The sequence below is a fragment of the Talpa europaea genome (genome assembly GCF_964194135.1).
Source record: "Talpa europaea genome assembly, chromosome: 5".
Lineage (NCBI taxonomy): Eukaryota > Metazoa > Chordata > Mammalia > Eulipotyphla > Talpidae > Talpa > Talpa europaea.
The window spans coordinates 102,620,262-102,642,376 of NC_140071.1; the positions used below are offsets into that span (position 1 = coordinate 102,620,262).

General features: G+C 38.9%; 2 pseudogenes across 2 annotated transcripts; one reads left to right on the top strand and one right to left on the bottom strand.

Annotated features, from left to right (window-relative positions):
- Positions 1-2,520: 2,520 nt before the first annotated feature.
- LOC311170593 (mitochondrial fission factor-like) lies at positions 2,521-12,331 on the bottom strand (annotated as a pseudogene). The gene is made up of 3 exons: positions 12,212-12,331; positions 2,801-3,155; positions 2,521-2,713 (listed from the first exon to the last, which is right to left on the bottom strand). The product of its transcript is annotated as a mitochondrial fission factor-like (transcript).
- Positions 12,332-12,807: 476 nt separating this feature from the next.
- On the top strand, positions 12,808-13,463 carry LOC311170594 (large ribosomal subunit protein eL15-like; annotated as a pseudogene). The gene has a single exon. The product of its transcript is annotated as a large ribosomal subunit protein eL15-like (transcript).
- Positions 13,464-22,115: the final 8,652 nt, after the last annotated feature.

A 22,115-nucleotide genomic window follows, 5' to 3' on the forward strand; every position in this document is an offset into this window, starting at 1 on the left:
GCTAAAATCAAAAGCTAAAATCTTTCTGGAGACTGGGGGAAAATCCATTTCTTTGCCTTTCCCAGCAACTAGAGGCTTTTCTCTGGTCCTGCACATTTTTTCTGGCTTTCAGATTCAGTAGTAGATGCCAGTCAAATCCTTCTCCTGCTGCTGTCCCTCTGACAATAGTGAGGAAAGATCTCTGCTTTTGATGACTCCTGATTACATGAGTTCTACCTGTATTGATCTAGTGCAATCTCCTCATTTCAACATCTTTAACCTTAATCACATGCACAATATTTTTTTCTATGTAAGGTAGTATATTCTCTAGTTCTGAAGATTATTATATAGATCTGTATATCTATCAACTTAGCCTTTATATATTTGGGGGCTATATTGCTATATGCATATATTTGCAGATAAGATCAGAATTTTAAAAATTGTTGAATACAACTCTTCTCATCATGTAAACACTGATATATTGTTAATAATGATATTTACTTTGCTTCCATCTAATTTGTCTCATATTAAAGTATCCACAGCTGCAAATGATCAACAATGAATGCAAAGAAGAAAATCACAGGAGTGATGGGGAACAAGTCTTAGAAAACAGGCACTCCAAAGAAGATTTGAGAAAGAAAAGAAAGCCACAATAACGATGAAATCTGACATAAGAAAAAAATTCTGATTAAAACACAAACAATAGCCTGAGTCCAGGCAATGTAAGAATTTCCCAAATTCTCATTAAAATTGATGAAAGCATCATCCTTGACATTTCAAAACAAAGAAAGCACTCATCCAGGATTCAGTTTATAAAATAAAAGCAATAAAAAACATTAAGTAGGTAACCATGTGGCAGAAGGTAGTCTAAAGTCTCCTGAATATTGCTAAATATCAGAAAATGCAATGCTGAAAGGAAATTTAGGATGTCAAGTTGTCATTCATGTGTATAGAAAACAGAAAGTTTGAGATATCAAAAATACAGTAATTACTGATTTTTATAAGTATTACTTAATTACGTAAGTATTACCTTAATTATTTAGTTATATATGTGTATATATATATATATATATCTGTAAGATAGATAGATATCTTTAAAATAATAAAAGAATAGCAAAATGTAGATTTCCATCCAGGATAATGTATATAACCCTAAGTGATTACCAAGTCTTACGTGAATGCTTTCTCAGCCCTCCACTAACTAGTCCTGTTCTTGTTTTAATGTTCATGCAGTAGGACTGTTCCATCTTAGGAACAGAAAGTCACTGCTGCTCATAAATAAGATTCAGGAAAGTGTGTGGCAACTGTGTTCAGTGGGCAAGTTATTATTAACCAAATGACTGACCATGATAATTTCTAATTATACTTTTAAGTAGGGGACACTGAGCACCAGACCATCTGTAATTTCTAGTGGCAAAATGACAAGATGCATAATTTTTCTGACCTGAAAAAATATGAATTTGGAAATGATTATTCTTGTGTTCTGCCATCTTTCAAATGTTATCTTGTGGCATTTATAAATTTTCTCCTCAGAGAACTTATTTAAGGTTCCTGGAATCCTTGCTTTAGAGTTAGTAGTGTGACTTTCAATTCCATTTTTTATTAGATGAAGAAATAACATCATTGTGGTAAATGCCCATCAGCTTGCAAATAGAATTTTTCAAGTTTTCTTGCAACAATCATTTTCAGTCCAAGGTTTACTGAAACAACTGTTTCTCTATTTGTAAAAATACAGGACTTCATTAAATTAAGAGATGAATAAAGTAAAGTTTTAAATGATTCTTTTCTCCTATACTTGGAGAGGGCATGTCCCCTTACCTAGGATCAAATATTCACTGTTTTGGACACTATGGCATCTGATGTCTTTAAAGATCTTTGGCTGGGAGTGCTAGCTTCAGGCTAGTGGCACTTTTATGGAAACATTATGACAAGCCCAAGTTGTGGCCAGTTATTTTTGAACATGTGGCCTTTGTATTAGTTAAAATGAGCTGAAAACAAATTTGGGTGAGCCTTAATACCAATCATTGGTGCCTTTATAATCAGGCACAGAGACATGTCTGAAAATGCCACTGGAAGATGGAGGCAGATGAGAAATTATGCTGTCATAAGGCAAGAAACACCAAGCAGCCCCTAGAAGCTAGGAGGGGCCATGAAATGGCTTCTACTTCAGAGCATCCAGAAGATTACAGAACTGTGAACAATAACTTTCATTTGTTTTAAGCCTTCCAGTTTGTAGTACATTTTATGGTACCCTTTGGAAATTAATACATAATGAAACATTTCAAGGGAACAAATGATAGTGAAGTCATATAGCAATAAAAGACAGCTTCCTGATTGATGCTATCTTTGCTGAGAGTGCTCCTCACTATAGAATGCCTTAGAGGATGTGCCTGACTTCTAGGATGGCTTATTCCTAACAAAGCTGAGATCTATGGATTTATGGGAATGTATTTAAGCTTGCAAATTCTTTTTATTTCCAGCTTTTGACACCATAGTTATGAAAGCTGAGACTACTTCTGGCAGCAAAACCAGAGCCAGCTATTATAAAGCAGTCAGAAGACTATAGTAATGAGTACATGGCCATTTCTTTTTAGCATATTCTTTGTTCTCCTCTTCTAGAAGTTGGAGATGTCTGTTTTGTTTGATTATCTGTTGTGTTAAAGAAGCCGCATCTACAACAGTTGAGGCATCTGAAGTCCCTTCCATTTATTGCATCTGTATTTGAAACACCACACCTTGTCACGAGGAGGGTTAGAAGTGGCACAGCAGGCCCACCGTGCAGCACTGTCCTTTCCCATCATATTTCATTTTGCTTTCCCACAATGGAGTCAGTTCTGACCAGCTGTCCAATTTGGCAAACAGCATTTTTCCTCATTGAGTGCTCTTTTCAACCTGCCAACCACACAGATTTCTTTCACTTTGAGGGGCTGAAGGAGGTCTTTCTAAAGCCAGAAAACCTGGTAGTCTTTCAACTCGTGCAAGTATACAAGCTGGCATTTTAGTGCCATAGGTTTAAAGGGATTGGATTGAATAAGGTCAAGATCCACTGGTCTTGAAAACAGAAGGTCTTCATTATTCCTTGCTGTCACAAGCCTCTCTGGAACCTGCATAATTATACTAGCATTTGGAAGTACTTCTTGGAATTCTTGTTCCAGATTAACATGTGGTGGTGTAGCCTTTAATTTTTATAGAACCCTCATTCACTAACTAATACCTTCGGTGTATTTCATTTCATATTTAATTCTACTAACTTCCATCTCAGCAGCAGTAAAAGGAAATGCGGCCCCATCACTAACTGTACCCAACTACTGCTTACAGTTTGGCACTATCTGCTTCTATGCTTCATATTCAATCCTTTATTGCTTCAATGTATATATGCTGTATTTAGAACCATTTCTGTGCCCCCTATCTAGACCTGCTGGAGGGTCCCTGTGCAGGGCCGCCACCCACGGGCTCCCGGGGTACTCAGGTGAGCACTCTCAGAGATCCTTGGTGAAGCACACCGAGGCATCCAAAGAACACTGGCCTCCAGCAGTGGGCCAGAGACACAGAAAATGGCCTGGAAAATGTTACATAAGCCATAACCAAACTCTCTTAGGATAATTAGTGATGTTCCATGAATTCTCAAGTTAGTCCAGTACTACAGCATATCTGGATGTTGCACTGGAGGTTCCAGACCTTTCCTGCTTCATCTGGACCCCACAATTACTCGTATCATTGACACTATTACCAAAGCTTGATACTGGGTAAGACCTCTGAGTTGGAGGTTAAATGTTCATCTCATTCAACAATTCCTTCCCAGAAATATCCATATTAATGTCTAGCCACATATCTGAGCATGTGACCTCACCAAGTTAACACATAAAATTAACTATGACATTCTCCATAGTGCCTAACTGGTAGGCATGGGTATTTTTATGGGTATTTTTGTATGGATATTTTTATTTCTTTCCTACGTATTTCATTTTTACCTTTACTGATCATTGTGACCATTGTCCAAATAATTGTTAAGCAAACAATGATGATCATACACATTCAGTCTTATGGAGTAATATTTTTAGGGGAAACTTGCTGAGAGAGGAGTACTATCTGGTGGGCATAATGTTGTTGATATGTTTCTAGAATAGTACTGAGGGATCTAGTTACACCACACATCAGCCTCCAGGAGAGGGACCCGCTCATTCATGATGTGGTTCTTTAGCTGCACGGTTTGAGAAGCAAGAGTCTCTGCCCTGTTATAACCATGGGTCAGGATTCAGTCAGCTCTGCCACTTCATATTCATTGGTTAAAAGCCCTTTTCTGGTGTGATGGGAAGTCTAGGATTTAAGTTCTTGTGTTTTAGTTACATAACATGATGAGTCAGTGGCCTGATCTCAATAGTCTTCTTGAATTAACGGCCTTAACGATTAGTCCTCACTTTGTTTCTATGGAACTCTCCTAGAGAACAACATCTTCCCAGAGTGGGAACTGGAGGGAATCATTGATGGAAAACTAACCTTTATTTAATGTAAACATATTCATTTTTTGCATTCTTCATGAGATCTCTAGTACCACACGCATTTGTTTTCTAATCTCTGATCTGAAAATACAAATTCTTTGAAATCATCCTAATAAACCATCCATATATTCATGTTTTACATTTAAAGCTTTTACATGCCTGTCTCCACAATACTATCATCAACTTGTCAGATAAGTTTTGGCATCTTCAAACATTTGCTTACATCCAGTTGGGAATTGTTAGACCGCTGTTATGTGACATAACATGCACACTTTTACACTGTGTGTTTCAGTCATTAATCACCGCATGCCTTCCTCCTGGGGCCAAATTGAAGCATGCCTTCTGTTTGGTTATCCCCAGAAGATTTTCTTGGTTTTCTTGAGTCAGGGGTTTATTCTTTGTTTAAAATTATATTTTTTTACCTGTGACTGCTAGTTTACATCACCTGTAAAACTAAAAGAGAGAGAGAGAGAGGTTTTCTGGGGATGGTGAGCAAGGATAGCCAGTGTTGAAAGATACTGTGTTAACAGACAGGGTGAGGAGCACCCTGGGACCTTGGGACCCCCAAACCTGCCCATTCTAAATAGGTTCTACCATCTGCCACATCAAGACAAAACATAGTCTGGTGCATAAGACCTTCAATGGAAAGGAACTTTTATAGCATTAGCATGAGATAGAGATTAGAGAAAGATATAGTTAAAACAGTTTCCCCACGAAGTACTCAAAGTTATCCATCCCCTCATGCATAAATGTCTAGTCAAACAGGGTTGCCCCAAAGCAAGACCACTGAGACCCAAAAGCTTATCAGGCATCTAAGGCATCTTTTGTTGGGGAACCACAGGAAAGGGGTAGAAGAGATCAGGCAAGTCAGGGACAAAAGGAGTCAAATAAAAATGTAAGTCAAGGTGGGCCTCCCCTTGGCACAGTGGGTTGAGTGCCGTGCTGTGAAGCTGTCCACAGCCTCTACAGTGCTGGTTCAATTCCTGACCGGATAGGGAGAATCCCACATGGCAAGGCAGACCTCTCCTGTCTCTCCTGCTGCTCCCCTCAGCAGTGCCTTTGGTCTCTGTCTGCCTGTTCTGCTCCCCGCTCTGTCTGTGGTGAATCCTCTCACCCTTCCACAACTCTGGCCTGAACCCCAGCTCTTGTATAAATAAAAATAAATCTTTAAAAAAAAAATACAAGTCAAGATAAAGGCTGCCATTGTTAAGCTGCCCTCTGGTCTCTCGCTCACATTTCTGTCTCTTTCAAGTGTCTCCTTCCATGTCCCCCAAGTCCTTGGTACAAGTCCAAGGCTGAAAAGCAACCACTGCTTCTTCACATGTCTCCCTGCTCCATGTGCCTCCTCCAGGTCTTGTTCTTGATCTCTTCCTCCTTCTTGCTCCATCAGCTTCAACTCCCTGCTCAGCCCCACCCTTCCCTGGGTGGGGCAGGGAACCTGGAACCTCCCCATTCTCTGCATATCACACTGTTACAATTGCTTTAGCATAGCCATCTCAAACATTAAGGTAATCTAAGCATCTTGTTAAAATTCAGATTTGATTCAGTATGCATAGGGCAGGGCCTGAAATCCTGTACTTCTCCTGGGCGATGCTCTTTGTGGACCAGACTTGGAGTAACTAGACTCTTGAGGTTCCCGGTTTCATTTCAGTGGTTTTAACCTCATGCTGAAACGTCTTTTCTAACTTGTCCCCTTTCTGTATTACTATTCGTCAAGTTCCGGTCTTATAATCATGAGTCCTCTCTTCTGTTAAAAAGCAAAAATCCCTTGTGAGCTGAGGCATAGGGCTTCCTGTTTTTGACACCATCTGAATATTATGGTAGAAAAATCTGAGGGATGATCTGTTCTGGTAATTTCAGAAGTGCTTTCCAGGCTCACTGGAGCATGTGGAGTAGAAGTGGGGATGAGAAAGGCTGAAAATCTCATTCCCCTTCATGAGGAAAATACTTTTTTGGTTCGTTTTATTCTTCCATGTGAATATCAATTAAAAGGTTTTTCAATTAAAAAAATAGTAGGAAAACCACTCGTTTTGTCATTTCAAAGGTAAAAACTTGAGCATCAGTGACCAGTTACATACTTTTTATTCAATGTTCAATAGTGAATTCACAAAGTTCCTGAAAAGGAAAAAAAAACTATATAGGTTTTTTTATATAGTGTGAAATGGGATAAGACTTTTATGGTAATTTTAACTATTAATGGCCTGTCACATTGGTGTTTATTTATAGGTGAGTCCTCAAGAATACAATGGGAACAATTCACAATAATACTGACAAGGATTCAAGCACATTGCAGATAATGCAGTAAGCCCAGCAATGAAAAGGCTAAATTGTTTGCAAATACCAGACGGCTCAGCAAGAAAACACAGAATAGAGTCCATATTGTCATTAGCCTCCCTGTTTCTCCCAGCAATTCTAAGTCTTGCAGACTTAGATACTAATGAGAAGATATTGTACACAGTATTTTTTTCTGAATTTGTAATTAACCTGGACTCTTCTCTTTGGAGGAAAGGAGAAAATAAGACATAGATCTGCATGGCAAAGAGATGACCCATCATCTCTTAAGGTCACCCCTGACATGGTGGAGAGCATCATGCAGTCTGGCCACCGGACACCTGGCAGAGTCGTACTGAAGGGCCATGAGCTACGGAAAGTTAACTAGGAATTAGCAAGGGAGCATAGCCGTACATGCTCCTTCTTGGTGCCTGTGATAGACTTTGCCTATTTTCATGTTTGGAGAAAAGGAGAAACAAGGACTATCTCCATACACCTAGAACATTTATTTGGAACCATGGTTTCAGAAGATGTATGAGTGACTCTCTGGGTGGTAATGTTACTGGACAGGGAGAGGGACACCCCAGAACCCCCAAACCTGCCCCCTATAAATAGATTCTGCCATCCACCACATCAAGACAAAACATAAGACCTTTAATGGGAAGGAACTTCAATACAATTAGTGAACAATACAGAAAAGACAAGAATATAGCACCCAAAGTTACCCATTCCCTTGTGGGTAAAAGTCCACCCAAATGGGATTGGCCCAGAGCGAGGCCTGAAAGCCTGCCACAAGTCTAAAGCATCTTCCAGCAGGGACCCACAGAAAAGGATCAGAAACAGCCAGACAAGTCTGGGAGGAAAAGAACAAAATCAAAATCAAGATAAAAGCTGCCATTGTTAACCTCCCCACGGGTCTCACCCACATCTGTTCCAACCAGTTCAGGATCAAGAAGCAGGCGCAGTTTCTTCACTTGTCTCTCTGCTCCATGTGCCTCCAGGTCTCCTTCTTGCTCTCCATCCTGCTTCCTTCCTTCTTCCAGTCTCCTCTCCAGCTTTTTCTCCCTGCTCAGCCCCACTCTCCTTTGGGTGGGGCAGGGAACCTGAAACTTCCCCTTTTCCTGGGCACCACCCTGTTACAATAGTGAATCCAAGGCAAAATAGAAACAGGTGTGTCTGACATCTGTGAAAATCTGTGACATTGTCTTCCCATTAGACTTAAATTCCATTTCAATTTTTTAATCAAATTTTTGTTCAAATTTATAGAATATTTATCTTCAAGTATCTTGCTTCATCACACAAACTAACATTTAAACTAAAATATTTTACCTTATATTTCTATTTCAGTCTGTTGCATATAGATAATGCAAATTTAATTTAGCTTATAGGCAAATAACAATATTCCAAATATTCTGTATTTGGAAGTAGGAGAGAACATGAAAAATGATTAGTGATTTAGCATAGCTAGTAAACCTTACTTTCTCAGGAAAATGTTTCTAACTCTGCTGTCTTTTGCTATATTCTTTATTTTTTTTTAAGTTCAAACATATATGTGATTCTACCCACATTTCACCACATATAAATTTGCAAAAATACTTGATACGTTGATCACCAGTTCCAGTCTTCAATAATGTTTTGCATTTATTGACTTTTGCACATATTGAATCATTTCAATATGATTATGAGAAAAACAGAGATCAGAATTGTTCCTATACCTTAAATACTTTAAATATTTTTAATTTTTTAAATGTGTATCACACAACTTGTTCCATGTCACATGTTTTATCAGCTTCCCAAGCATAAATATTAGATAACAGTGAAATAATCAGACAATTATTTAGGGATTACGCTCTGGTTTTCATTCTCTTGAAATGACGGAGGAAGTAATGTAGCCATAAGGCATAAGGACATAAAACCACAAAACTGTAAGTATTAGGTACTTTTTTGTTTGTTAGGTTCTCAAAGATAAAAATTAAAGTTCTCTAGCTTTAGTGGTAATAGTACTTCATTAAGTAGCAGTTTACAGACATCACTTTCTACTTCATTTTGAACTTTGGGGTAAGTCTATAGTCTCAAGAATCAGTCCAATTTTCTCACTCCTGTCTTTGTCTATCATTTTTTTGACACGTAGGTTCTAAAGCACTGGCCTTGATTAGAAAGCTCCGGCAATCTGTTCTTTTCTGACCCATGTTGCTTGTTTACACCTGGCACTGAGATCTATTGACAGTCCTGTCTTAGCCTGCCAGCCTGAGCAACATTTGACTTGGCCACCTTAAGCTCAGACTTTCAAGGTTCTTCATATCCATCACATGCTTTTCTTATGTGGAGCTGGAATTATTATAACCTCTTGTGACTATATGACATTTATTTTACCTAATCCCAGAAATGCTAAAAATTTTGTTAGATAATAAACTTAATTCTCATTCCCTCTTTTTCACAATAGTGGATAGTGGGCAATTCTGAAGAAAACATTCAGGAGATAACACGCACAGAGAAGTTTGCAATTCTGCAACTTTACAAGATATTGTTCTGAAATTAGCTGTTATGCATAATTCAATTTTGCACATGTTGATTCCCTGCTATATGCTCAGAGCAGATGGAGGAATGAGGGCATACAAATTGTGTAAACAAGCTTACAAATTCACTAAAGAAAAAATAAAACCCATGGAATGGCTAAGACACAATGTATGACAGCATATGATTAGATTCTAATCTATCTGCTACATGTGATGCAGGCTGCAGGAATCCACAAATTGAGCACATCATTTGTTTCTGGGTTTTTTAGGAGACTTCAGATTAAACTAGATTTTGAGGGGAATGTTGTGATTATGGTGTTGTAAAAAGGATAAAAACATGTGCCCACTTTATACTTAATTTAAACTGAAAGAAACATTATTTGCCACACATTATTTGCCAAATCTTGAAGAAAAGCTAAAGGAAAGAGTGAGGAGCACAAGGGACTATGGTAAGGGTTCATGGGGCTATGGTGGTGGGAGATTTACGGGGACTACACCTGAGGGGGGATATAAAACACCATACAAAAATGAACAATGATGTAAAGAAATTAATGTATAAATCCATATATATATAAAGAAAAGCTAAGGGCGCCTCGACTAAAGGCAGAACCAAAAACCTAGTAAGATTTGATAGCTGACAGCGCTGTGAAGGAGGGCTATTCTCTAGAAGCCATTATTTCTGGAAACAATGGAAAACAATGAAATGACAGCCCTGCTTCTTCATTCTCTAACTTGAAGGCAGAGATGTAAATAGACGGCAAGCTTAATATTACAAATGCAGTAAACAAAAGAGTAATGATTTGAGAAGGCTCTCCAGTACTCATATTAGTCTGTACTCACACTTGAAGGAATAAGGGACTAAAATTGTGTAAACTGTGGCATTAAATCAACAAGCTGTCCACTCTACTGAAAGGCTAACTTACCTCTTCTATAGTGTCCTTCGATCTTAATTTCTTCCTTTGTCAATAAAACAATATTTTCTGTCAGAATGACCTCTATTTCACCACCCACCTGAAATTGGGAAATGATGCAAGACAACTTCTAGTTAATTCCCCACAGGAAAGACCTGCCAAAGCTCTTTATTGTCTTGTCCTGAAGTTCTCATCAAGTGTTGAGATAACCAAGATAGTACTGTAAGTAAATTTATCACCTGTCAATCTTGATGTATGATTAAAATGACAGCAGTGCAAATAATACCAAACGTACATTTTTTAATAAAAAAAGCAATGTGTGTTCCTCTGAGAATATGTTTTGTTTTTCTCTACTTCAATCCAATTTATTTAGCAGTGTTCTCTGCAAAAATAATTTCATTTCATTTCTTCCACAAGCCACAATATCTTAAGGCGTTTGTTATTATGTTCCTGCTTGACTATGAGATTTTCTCTGACAATTATTTGCCCATTTATTGTTTTATTAATGTAAAGGAATGACACATTTTTCTAAAAATATTCCAGATCATGCAAAGAAAGTACTCATATTGGCTACATTTTTCAAAATATCAATGTAAATATTTTAGATTATTCTCTCTTTACCTCCTCCTTCTTTTGATATACAAGTATTTTGGATTTTTCCTCTGTTAAGTTTTCAAGCACTTATCTTCATTTTAATTACAACTATGAAACATAGTTTAAAAAAATTTTCTTCCTGTATTGAGCTTTTGCCTCAATAATCTTTGCCTCAATAAGCTTTTGCCTGAAATAATCTTCATCTTTCAATCACATAATCTCTGCAATCTTCCATACCATTCTGTTAATTACCAATTAACCTTTTCACGGTTATTTTGTTTAAGTCTCAACAAAAAGATTTGAGCTTTTGCTCTTTATCAGGAGAAAGGCCATGGAATGGACAACAGGAACGTGTTACAAGTAAGGTAGAAAATAAACTCCTTTGGGGCCTCCCTGGTGGTGCAGGGGTCAAAGACAGCACTATCAAGATATTGCCAGTCACTGCAGCATGAGTTCAATCCCCGGCCAGGGAGCAACCCACATGATGCAGCAGACCTCTTCTATCTCCCCGCTGCTCATCTCAGCAGTGTGTTTCAGTAGAGCTGCCTGTTCTGCTCCCCACTCTCTCTCTGGCAAATCCTCTCACCCCCCACACTTCTGCCTTACACCTCAGTTCTTATATGCATAAACAAATCTTTTTTTTTTTTTTTAAAGAAAATAAACTGCTTGGGAACTGTAACTCAAAGCTACGTGAGGAAAGTGTTTTCAGAAGGGATACGTGGTTAGCTGGCAGAAACAATGAGAAGTCTAGTAAAATAAACCCGATCATGAGCCAGCGTATAGCAACTTGATTGTCAATGCTGACCTTAAGTAAGCCAGTTTTGATAGAATGGTTGGGATAAACAATGGCTATCAGTGAATAGAAGATGTGGAGATTCTGACTTTAAAATACCTCTTGAGGATTTTGCTCAAGAATGCTCCAAGAGAAAAGAGAGATCTAGAAAGAGATGAGAGATCGAGAGAAAGTTTTGTTTTTAGAATTTCAGATACGACAGTATGTTTCTCAAGATATAATTCAGTAAAGAATGAGGTGAGGAATTTATGATACATATAAGAAACAGACAATCACTGGATGAAAGTCCTTGAGTAGGTGAAGAGGATGACCATTAGGGTAGTAGTAGAATATTTGTCTGTCCTTACGCAATTTACAGAAGGGGTAATGGCAGTAAAATTGATAAATGCTATGGTCATTGCATGTGGAAGATCATTTCTGATCTGCTTAAATTTGCCTGTAAAATAGAAAGCAAGATTACTAACAGAATTGCTACACTTCATGTGTCCTAATGTTCAAAAAAAAAAAAAAAACCCTCCATGATTTTTCTTAATTGTTTTTGCTTATTTTTTGTTTACTAGCAGGTACCATATCTTGTGCAAAAATACAGGCATATAAAAGAACTGGATTTTTCAGAGAAAAACTTATTTGCTTTTAGACTGGACTAACCTGAACATGGCAAGAAGTAAGCTCAGAAAGCACACCACCAGTGGACTGGAGTTGCCTTATACATTTCAATGCATGCAGGCCTTGGGCTTCTGAAGATACTGGGGAATTACCATCAATCATTAATAGGAATGAGTTAATCGAATATGTGTCTTCAAAAGGTGTTTGTAGAAGATATCGGGAAGGAATTCAGAAAGTAAATCAGATTTGATGTCTTTGATAATCTCACATTAATGTCTTTTCACGCTGTAAAATCAATGGATTTTATTCACCTTGGGAAAATAAAGTAAATCTATTGTGTTCAAAATGCTTTCTTCTAGCAAAGATGCAACAGATAATTTGGAATTTTACAGAAAACACATGCATGCAAGCTCATACACACACAAACGTGCACACGCACTAATTTTGAATCAACTGGATTCAAATTGCCATAATTCATTCAACTTGTTCTACTACGGATTCTCTTTAAGAACAGCATTTGAAAACATAGATCTATTTTGGTGATTCAGTGGAAATTTGTACCATTTCATCAAAATGTTTAGAAAACGGGTAAAGGACTCTTTTCTTTCCACCTGGCGGCAGCCATAAGATTAACCAAAATGGGCGCTCACAAGCAAATCCAGGAGCTGTGGAGGAAGAAGCAGTCGGATGTGATGCTTTTTTCTCAGGGTGCGCTGCTGGCAGTACCACCAGTCAGCCCTTCACAGGGTACCCCGTCCCACTAGGTGATAAAGCACTGGGGTGTAAGACTTGGGCAAAAAGACTGAGGTATAAAGCAAAGCAAGATTATGTCCTTTATCAGATTAGTGCCCACCAGAGTGGCAGCAAAGAACCAGTTGCAAAGGGTGCAAACTATGGTGAGCCTGTCTTCCAGGTGTTAAAAATCAGCTGACGTTTGCTGGGAGCCTTCAGTCTGTTGCTTGGGACTGAGCTGGACTTCACTATGGGGCTCTGAGAACCCTCAGTTTTTACTGGGCTGCTGAAGATTCCATGTAACAATTCTGAGGTCATCCTCATGGATCTACTCCATAAAGCTGTCAGAAGAAATCCTGACACCCAGTGGATCACTAACCCAGTCCACAAGCACAGGCAGGTGTGAGGCCTGACATCTGCAGGCCCCAAGGCTGAGCTCTGGAAAGCCCACCAGATCCTTCACGCTATTCTTTCTCTCTGTGTTCCTTGGAGGAGGTGGGATACTCTCCAGCTCCAATGTTGTTGCCAAAGAGTAATGTTTGTACAATTCTTATCTACCTAGTAAGCAATTTAGGACAAACATGCTTGCTTAAAAAAATGTTTAGAATAAGTGGGTCGCAGGCTGGCTTATGTTTGGTGATTTATTTCCTCAATTTGGCAGGGGCAGATGGTTCAGGAGCAGCCAACCATTTTAAACAAATACTGTTATTATTTCCTAAAGCCCTTGTCTGTGGCAGTTTGAAATGTTGGTCCAATTTTACTTATAGGCAAGAGTATTTGATGATATTGGAAAGAAGAGGAGCTTTTCATCAATTTAAGACTGGGATACATGAAGGGAAAGGAGAGAAAAAGGAGGAAGAGTCTAGTAGTATAGTCTGTCCATGGAGGCCAGACAGGGATGAATTAATGGTGACAAACTGCAAAATAACAAAACAAAAATATCCAAACCAAATAATAGGCCTGGTTTTATTTAACAGTCAAGAAAATAATTCATTAGGTCTCCTTATCTAGGAAACTAGATTAAATTAGATTTCTTGTACTATTCTTTTGAAGCTTTCTTTTTATTCCTAGATAGCTATATCAAAGAAAGAATATATACATCCTCACAAATGTATTAAAAATTTGTAAACACTTTTCACAATTTATTTTAAAAGCAAAACCATTACTTACCTTACCAATTTACTTTGAATTAAAGTATGTTATAAAAAACATTTGAAATTCATGCACAGAAGAAAAAATTGATTTATATAGTTTATTTATTCATGAAATATATATCATATGAAAATTATTTTGGCATGACTGCAGGACTGTCAAAATGGATGTTAATAAAGGATTGAAAACTTTGTGGGGAACAGTGCAGGGAAGAGGGAAGGAGTGCACCGGTCACTGGTTGGGAAAAAGTCTTCATTGAGGTCCAGTGACGATCTGGTATACAAACTTCAGTAAAATTAGCTGGTTGGGATAGCTGTTTTAAAACAGAGTTCAGTTTTGATATCTTCCAATGATGAGTTACTGTAAATTGGGGAATTTTCCTGAAAAGGCAAGAGAACAAGTCATGAAGTTCCAAGGAAACTTAGAGGTAAAGAGAACAGCCGGTTTAAATGCCCAAAGGCAGCAGTCTGGACATTTTTGTCCTTCTAAAAATGTCCTTCTAAAGACTAGAGTCAAAATAAGGGGGGAGGTGCAACTGTATGGGAACATAACCAAAACAAAAATTCATACATTGTGCAAAGATGAAAAAAGATGTAAGAATTATATAAAATAAACTATTTAAATAAAATAAAGAAATAAATATGCCCTTTAGTTTCTATCCACCACCTTTCAATTGACCTTTGGTGGTGGACTTGGCAAAGGTATGAAGCTGTATTCCTGAAACTCATGCAGTTGTATAATCAATATCAACTCAATTAAAATATATTTCTTTTAGTTTATATACATAGGTTTGTAACAGCAATCTATGTATGAAAACAACCTATTTCCTTTTTTTTTTTTTTTGGAGGTAACATTGGCTTACAATACTGTATATGATTCTAGGGTATAGGATCACATCTCTTTATATGTATGTTACCACACCACACCCACCACCAATGCACCCAGAGTTGTCCACCAGAGTCCACTGGGTCCCCTCCACACTCTACCCTGCAACCCTCTAGTAGTCTCAACATTATGGTAAAATTTCTAGGGTTTCTAGGCTCTGTCTGACCCATTGTTTGGTTTCCCTATTTTCCTCATATAAACAAAACCATCCAATATTTGGTGTCTTCCTGAGTTATTCACTTAGCATTATGCCCACCCAGTTCCATTCATTCTGTTGCAAGTGGTCAAAGTTCATCTCTTTTTTATAGATGATTAGTATTCCATATGGTTATGTATATATATTCCTAATCCTAGTTCTTCAATGAACATAGGAATGTATATAGCCCTTCCAGTTAGTGTTTTTGTGTTCTTTAGGTAGATACCAAAGAGTAGAATTGCTGGATCATATAGTAGATCTATTTTTAATATGTTGAGAAACCTCCACAGTTTTTGACAAGGCCTGGACCAGTTTACATTCCAACAACAGTTGTTGAGTTGTATAAATTCTTTTTAGATCTTGGATATCAGCTCCTTGTGAGATGTATGGTGTACAAATATTTTCACCCATTCAGTAAGTAGGGTGTCCTTTTTTTTATAGATAGTTTCTTTCCTGTGAAAAAGAGTCTTTCAGTTTGGAATAATTCCATTTGCTTATGTTCTCTTTTGTTTCTCTTGTCACTGGAAATGAATCCAAAAAGACATCACAAAGTCATTGTCATGGAATGTGTTGTCTATGACTTGCTTACAATTAATTTAGTCAAAATATGTGGAAAAGGCCAATGACTTTGGAAATGGTCAATCAATATAGTCCTAAGCCAGTGACAAAAACTTCCTGGTTTTGGTCCTAATTTAACAAACCTCAATATTTGTAGAGATTTTTTTTAACTTAAGTGATTTTTGTTGCAATTTTAAAGGAGTTTGCTTTGTTGTGTTTTCTGTCCTTTAAGTACATGGTAGAATTTAAACTAAGAATGATTTTAAACCTGTCAGCAGTTAGTAATTTACTGTTCAGATGCCTCTAAGGCTTACTTACATACTACAAGGCCTACCTTCATGAAATTTTGCTAAATTAATCCATATAAAATGCTTTAAGGCGGAGGGGCGGAGCAACATGGCGGCGAGGAGACTGCGAGTAAGATCTCCCATTAAAAAAAGTTAATAGGGAGGAAAAGCGGCAGGTCCCAGTGAGAACTGGGACACGGAAGATAAACGGGTGACTCCAGCAAACTGCCCGAAGAAGAAAGTGGCCATAAAAGAGGACCAGAAGGGAGGGAAGCGCAAAACCCTGCTCCCCTCCCCCGCCCACAAAGTCGGCAGAGAGGAGGGAAACAACAAACTGAAAGGACCAACAAGAACAAACTACGCAGCAAGCGGGACTGTGAGTGGAAAGGAACTATTGCAGCCACCACACCCCGTGAACGGGAGCTGTGGAGAACCCTGCAGGATCCGCCGCGGAGGTGAGCTCCGGGCGCCATTAAAGAGAGCCCCGCCCCCCAGGAGGAGGCCAGCACCAGCACACAGCCCCAGCCGCCCTGTAAGCTTGCGCTCTGAGAGCGGCGCGCTGGAAAAGCAGGCGCGGATCGCGGTCAGGATTGCGCGGAAAAGCGGCGCGCTGGAAAACCAAGTGCGGATCGGAATCGGGATCGCGCGCGGAAAAGCAGTGCAGTTGAAAAGCAAACGCGGATCCAGATCGCAGCTGCCCAGGTCCCTGAGCCTGCGACCTAGGCTTGCGGGGAGACGCGCGGAGGCCCTCCCTGAGTGAGCAGGAACCAGGCGCCCAGGCAGGGGAGCGGGATTCAAAAGGCGCCATTCCCGCGCCACTGATCTGGGCTACAGCCCGCGTCCTGGAACTGAGGGCTTTGGAACTGAGACCTGGGGCACGAAATTAGGGGCGTGGGTTCCCCATGACGGTGGGGCACAAGGCTGACACAGCACCCCAAAGCCATTGAGGTGTACCCTACCATCCCCGCTCTGTTCCCTGTCCCACGGGGTGGAAAATCAGCTCCCCAAGGGCTCTAGGAGAGATCTCTGGCGCCACCTAGCGACGAAGCCAGCAGAGACTCCTGAAGGAGCCAGTGGCCAGCTGGGGAGTTAGCCCACACGGGGCCCCTTCCGACCAGTAGTCTGAGCCCACAGGGAGAGTGAGCACCCACAGCCAGGGCAGACCAGGCGCGCAGAAGAGTGTGCCTGATACCGGACGCGCAGGGAGTGTGTCCCAAATCACCATTTTAGAACAGGGACATTTCTTCAGTAAAGACTACCTGCAGAAGGCTTCCTCAGGAGCCAGAGGTGAGCGGGGGAAGTTCGCCCACGCCAGACCCCCTCTGGCCTGCAGTCCAAGCCCAGAGGGGGAGCAGGAACCCACCGCCGGGGCAGACCAGGCGCACAGGGGAGTGTGTCCCCACATCGGCATTTTAGAACAGGGACCTTTCTCCAGTAAAGACTGCTTGAAACTGACAGATGACTCCTGGAGGAACCAGAGGAGAGCAGAGAAGCTCACCCAAGATGCCGGCCAGTCCCAACTACACAGTGTCCCAACGCATACGGCAAATTAGAAAACAGACACTAGGGAGGAGAAGAACCACACGCAACCTAGCAACTCTCCAGAGAAAAAGCACACCACAAAAAGAAAACCAGCCCCCAGATTGCAACGACAATAACTTGGAAGAATTTCTGAGCCTTCCAGAAAGAGAATTTAAAATTGCCGTGATTAAAAAACTGACAGAAGTCATAAAGGAAAACAATGATAAGGGAAAAATAATCAACGATCAGAAGAATGCAATTGAGTCCCTAGAGAGGGAAAACAATGGTCAGAAGAAAGAAATTGAGTCCCTAAAGAGGGAAGTAAAAGAAATGCAGGAGATCAAAGAATTAATGGAAGAACTAAAGAATTCTGGGAAAAGCAATGAAAGCAGAATAGATGAAATGGAAGAACGAATAAGTAATCTTGAAGACACAGAAATAAAAAGAACCAAAACAGAAAAGGAAAGAGAAGTACGAAGGAAAAAGAACGAAGAAAGACTTCGGGAACTATCTGACTCCATGAGGAAAGGAAATATAAGAGTTATAGGAATACCAGAAGGAGAGGAGAGAGATGTAGGAACAGAGAAAATATTCAAAGAGATAATTGAAGAGAACTTCCCAAATGTGAAGAAGGAGCTGAAAATTGATATACAAGAAGCAAGAAGAACACCAAACTTCCACGACGAAAGGAAAAATACAGCAAGGCACATAATAGTAAAGCTCCCAAGAATCCAGGACAAGGAAAAAATAATGAAGCTGGCAAGAGGGAAGAAACAGATAACATTCAAAGGAAAACCAATCAGGCTGACATCAGCGTTCTCCGAAGAAACACTACGGGCAAGGAGAGAGTGGAGGGACATAGTCAACAGACTCCAAGAAAACAGATGCCAACCAAGAATACTCTATCCTGCAAAGCTCTCCTTCCTCTTTGAAGAAAGAATATGGACCTTCCCAGACAAACAGAAACTCCGGAATTTCATTGCAACTAAACCCCCACTCCAAAAAATACTACAAGGAGTCCTAAAGCCAGAACCTCAGAGGGACGAATAACAATGAAAGAAGGCCAAAAAAAAAAAAAGTTATTAAAAGAATAAATAAATAAAATCAAAGGAAAGACAAACACAATGGCAAATACAGATGTTAACATATCAATATTAACTCTAAATGTAAATGGACTAAACTCTTCAATAAAAAGACACAGAGTTGCAGCCTGGATTAAGAAACAAAACCCAACCTTTTGCTGTCTCCAGGAAACACATTTAGCTACAAAAGATAAAAATAGGCTCAAAGTTAAAGGATGGAAAACAATCCTACAAGCAAATGGACCAAAAAAGAAAGCAGGAACAGCTATACTTATATCAGATAAAACAGATTTCAAACTCAAAAAGATAAAAAGAGACCCCAATGGTCACTACATTATGATCAAGGGGACAATACTTCAAGAAGAAATAACACTCATTAACATATACTCACCAAACGAAGGAGCACCAACATATATCAGACAACTGTTGTCCTCTCTGAAAACAGACATCAGAGAAAACACATACGTAGTGGGAGACTTCAACACACCACTATCAACAATGGATAGATCAACAAGACAAAAAATAAGTAAAGAAACCAAAGCTCTAAATAAGGACCTAGAGCAATTGGGCTTAACAGACATCTACAGAACACTAAACCCCAAAAAAACGGAGTACACATTTTTCTCAAGCGCACACGGATCATTCTCCAGGATCGATCACATACTGGGGCACAAGACAAACATCAACAGATACACCAAGATTGAAATCATATCAACCATCTTTTCTGACCATGAAGGCATCAAACTAGAAATAAACCATAAAAAGAAGGCAAGGAACTTTCCTACCTCATGGAGATTAAAAACCACACTACTGGAAGACCATTGGACTAATGAGGAGATCAAAGAAGAAATTAAAAATTTTTTTGAATTGAACGACAAGGAGGACACCAATATCCTAAATGTATGGGATGCAGCAAAAGCAGTAATAAGAGGAAAATATATAGCAATAGAAGCTCACATCAAGAAACAAGAAAGAACGCAAAGAAACAACCTAATCTCGAAGCTCAAAGATCTAGAAAAAGAACAACAAAAAAACCCCAAAACCAGTAGAAGAAAAGAAATAATAAAAACCAAAGCAGAAATAAATGAAATTGAAACTAAAAAAACAATCCAAAAGATCAATGAAACCAAGAGCTGGTTCTTTGAAAAAAATCAATAAAATAGACAAACCCCTAGCCAGGCTCACAAAGGAAAAAAGGGAGAAAGCACAAATAAACAGGATCATCAATGAAAGAGGAGAAATCACAACGGACACAGCAGAAATCAAAAGAATAATCAGTAACTACTATGAACAGTTATATGGAAACAAGTTTAACAATCTAGAGGAGATGGACAAATTCCTACAACTCTACAATCACCCAAAGCTAGATAAAGAAGAAATAGAACACCTAAACAGACCAATTACAATTAGCGAAATTGAAATGGTAATCCAAAACCTCCCCAAAAACAAAAGCCCAGGACCTGATGGATTTACAAATGAATTCTACCAAACATTCAGAGACGAATTAGTGCCTATCCTTCACAAACTCTTCCAAAAAATTGAGAAGGAAGGGACAATACCAAACACGTTTTATGAAGCCAACATTACACTAACACCAAAACCGAACAAGGACAACACAAAAAAGGAAAACTACAGGCCAATCTCCCTAATGAACACTGATGCAAAAATCCTAAATAAAATTTTAGCTATCAGAATCCAACAATGTATCCATAAGATAATTCACCACGACCAATTTGGATTCATTCCAGGGGCACAAGGATGGTTTAACATCCGAAAATCAATCAACGTTATCCAACACATCAACAAAAAGAAATATAAAAACCATATGATAATATCAATAGATGCTGAGAAAGCTTTCGACAAAGTGCAACACCCATTCATGATAAAAGCCCTTGAAATTCTTGGGATACAAGGAACATACCTCAACATCATAAAGGCCATCTATGACAAGCCAACAGCCAGTATCATTCTCAATGGTGAAAAGCTGAAAGCAATTCCATTAAGATCTGGAACAAGACAAGGATGTCCACTCTCACCATTGCTTTTCAATATAATACTGGAAGTCCTAGCCAGGGCAATAAGACAAGAGAAAGACATCCAAGGAATCCAAATAGGAAAAGAAGAAGTCAAACTATCACTATTTGCAGATGATATGATAATATACATAGAGAACCCCAAAAACTCCACAGAAAAGCTAATTCAACTCATCAATCAGTTCAGTAAAGTGGCAGGATACAAAATCAACACGCAAAAGTCAGTAGCCTTCCTATACACAAACAATAAATCTGAAGAAGAAGAAATCAAAAAGACCATCCCTTTTGTTATTGAAACAAAAAAAATCAAATATTTGGGAATAAATCTAACAAAAGAGGTAAAGGACCTACACAAAGAAAACTATAAAACACTGTTAAAAGAAATAGAAGAAGACACAAAGAAATGGAGAGACATCCCCTGCTCATGGATTGGAAGAATAAACATTATTAAAATGGCCATCCTTCCAAAAGCAATATACAGATTCAATGCTATTCCAATCAAAATTTCAATGTCATTCTTCAAAGAAATAGAACAATTATTGATGAAATTCATATGGAATCACAAAAAACCCCGAATAGCCAAAGCTCTCCTGAAAAAAAAAGAAGGGAATGGAGGCATCACACTCCCAGACTTCAAACTATACTACAAAGCCATAATCATCAAAACTGCATGGTATTGGAACAAGAACAGACATACAGACCAATGGAATCGAATAGAAAATCCAGAAATAAACCCACAGATTTATGGTCAACTAATCTTTGACAAAGGAGCAAAGAATATGCATTGGAACAAAGAAAGTTTGTTCAATAAATGGTGCTGGGAAAACTGGGTCGCTACATGCAAAAGAATGAAGCTTGACCACCACCTCACACCATACACAAAAATCAACTCAAAATGGATTAAAGAACTAGACATAAGACCTGAAACCATAAAATATATAGAAGGAAATATAGGCGAAACACTACGTGATTTGCACATCAAAGACATCTTTACAGACACATCACCCAAAGCAGTGATAGTGAAGGCAAAGATAAACAGCTGGGACTACATCAAATTAAAGAGCTTCTGCACAGCAAAAGAGACAATAACAAAAACAAAGAGAAACCCCACCAACTGGGAGAACATTTTTGCACCCAACACTAATGATAAAGGACTGATCACAAAAATCTGCAAAGAGCTGATGAGACTCAACAACAACAAAGAAAATAATCCAGTCAAAAAATGGGCAGAAGAGCTAAAAAGAAACTTCTCTGAAGAGGAAATGCAAATGGCCAACAGGCATATGAAAAAATGTTCAACATCACTTGTCATCAGGGAAATGCAAATCAAAACTACCATGAGATACCATCTTACACCAGTGAGAATGGCACATATTAAAAAAAACTAGCAACAACAAATGTTGGCGAGGGTGTGGAGAAAAAGGAACTCTTCTGCACTGTTGGTGGGAATGCAAACTGGTCCAACCACTGTGGAAAGCTGTGTGGAGATTTCTGGACCTA